This window comes from Coenobita brevimanus, chromosome 102, assembly GCF_032717465.1.
Source record: "Coenobita brevimanus isolate Jiangsu-jjx chromosome 102, ASM3271746v2, whole genome shotgun sequence".
NCBI lineage: Eukaryota > Metazoa > Arthropoda > Malacostraca > Decapoda > Coenobitidae > Coenobita > Coenobita brevimanus.
Genome location: NC_137055.1, coordinates 29,002,557 through 29,005,232, shown reverse-complemented (window position 1 = coordinate 29,005,232; position 2,676 = coordinate 29,002,557).

Genomic DNA, 2,676 nt, shown 5'->3' with positions numbered 1-2,676 from the left:
CACATGCATGAGGTAAGTTTAGTATGGAAAGAAGTACAGTATGACACTTTCTGGTAAGTATAGTATGGGAAAAAATACAATATGAAACATTCTGGTAAATATAGTATGGAAAATAGTACAACATGAAACATTTTGGCTACTTACAGCAAGTCCCTGGCCACCTCGATGAATAACCGCCTCCTCTCGGACTCTGACAGTAAGAACGATTTCCTGAAGCACTTGCACTACACTCTTCCTGAAGTCTTGCACTGAACTTAGTCACTAACACACAGAAGTCCGTTCTTTTCACAGTGTTCACTTTAGTCCAAATAATGTTCCATTAAATTTAAGTGTTGCACATTAACTTTTCCCAAGTTTTAAGTTTCCAAAGCCAAAACAAAGAAGGTTAGTTACGTTAAATTTCTTTTCTACTTAGTCTTTTCTCCCAACTTGAAAACCTTAACACAACACACCGTTTTTTCACTGCACAACACTCAAAATTCCCGTGTGGTCTAGTGGAGAAGTTCTTGCTGTCTATTCACTGTCAGAGCCGAGAGTATCACTGGCAGGCGTCCAAGGGAGTGCATCGGTGGGTAGTGGTGATGGCGTACCGACTACAGAAAACTCTGAAGACAGCCGCAAACTCACGTCGAGCGGTGACTCCACTGTAGCTGATGTGCTGGGCTGTGGCTCGGAGCATGAGGGCCTGTCTTGGGGAGGCAACGGAGTGGAACCAGGGCTTGGCACAGCGGGGTCACGGGCCTGAAAAAACTGTCAATCGTTGACTGACGCAAGGACCGACGATTCTGGCGATTGATGATGCGCTGCCGGAAAGCACGCACTTCCTCCACGAGTCCCAAGGGCCCCATCTCCCTGTCGCAGTCCGGGTGTTCCAGGTAGTCTAGGACAGACTCTAGATGTTCCCGGAGTGCGCTCAGCTTGGGATGGCTGGAGTAGTGTCCTGCTGGGCGAGTCTGCATCATCATCGCCTTCGTCGTCGGAATCTTCAAGTTCGGGACTGACACCAGCAACCGAAGACGCGATCTCGATATCAGACAACGTCTGATACCCAGGATCGCCCTCGTCGTCGTCCAACCACTCACGAACATCGTCCACATCAACATCAGTCGCCGTGCGTACGCCGTGCATGGAAGTCATCCACGTCAAACCCTAGGAAATCGTACTCCACATCTGTTCCGAGAAGCAGACGAGACCAACCATTTTCAAGAGTTTTCACAGGGACTTCCTTCCATGCACTAGCCCAGTTGTACAGCGCAGACTTGATGTTGTAGCGGCGAAGGTTTTCCAAAGTCCGCTTGCCTCGAGTGTCACGTCCTTCCCTGCGCTCGTCCTCGTCCTCGAGAACCACCATCACCTCGTCCAGGAACTTCCGACGGTACAGGCGCTTTGTTGCCACGATCACTCCTTGGTCCATTGGTTGAATGAGAACAGTCGTATTAGGTGGCAGAAACATGCACCTAATACGGCCATTCTCAGCAACCAAGTCCTTGTCGCACGGGTGGGCAGGTGCATTGTCGAGGAGAAGGAGAGCCTTTACCTGGTCGCGAGGAATTCCCAGTGTCTTCGTCTGGTAATGTATGACCTCCTTGACAGTGATGGTGAAACCAGTCTTTGAAAATCACAGCTGTGAACCATGCTTTCAAAGAATGGTACCATACGACAGGAAGGACATCCATCACCCCACGAAGGCACCGAGGCTGCTTTGCACGGCCAACAATAACGGGCTTAAGCCGGTGCATGCCGTTAGCATTGGCACAACACAAAGCAGATATCCGTTCCTTAGAAAGCTTGCGGCCAGGTACACACTTCTCCGTCTCATCGGCGAGAGTGTTCGTTGGCACCGAGCGATAGAATAAGCCAGTTTCGTCAGCGTTATAGACTTGACCGAGAGTGAGGCCCTCCCTGTCGATCAAGCCTTTCACCTTGTGCCGAAACTCGTCCACTCCATCCTCGTTAGCGTCCAATGCTTCGCCATGTGCTTTACGGTTAGTAAGGCCATGTCGCAACTTGAACGCGAAGAGCCAACCCTCGGATGCCTTGAAGTCTAGGGCGTCGTGAAGCCTTGCAAACTTCTCAGCAGCAGCCTTCAGCTCCGTTCCACGTACCATCACACCAGCTGCACGTTGCTGTCGATACCAAATCAACGTGGAGCGGTCGATCTCTGCATACTTGGGAGTAAACATAACCTTCCTCTCCACGTTGCGTTTGCTTCTCGACGAGAAGTCAGCCGTGTACTGCATGAGCTTGTCTCGGGAACGCTTGATATCAAACAAAGTCGACCGGGCCAGGTTGAACTCGCGGAGAATGCGAGAGGAAGACCAACCCGCATCAACCTTCTCCAATATCTCCCGTTTCTTCTCCAGAGTCAACACCACTCTCTTCCTTTTCTCAGGAGGCGGGGCCATCATCACACACACTAAGAGTAGGGCAGAGAGCAGCAGGAGGCCTTGCAGCAAGTACGGCACCACCACAAAAGCGAGCACGTGGGCAGCCATGACGAAGAGCGCAGGTCCAGTCGCGGTGAGAGACAGGCGGGAAGTGGGGAGGATGCAGCGGCGCTCTATCGGACGTCGGAGGAATGACGAACCAAAACAATGCTCTCACGCGGCGCGCGCGGCAAGTTCAAATTACGGACGGCAAAAAATCGGTTTTTTTTCCAATTTTTTTGGATTTTCG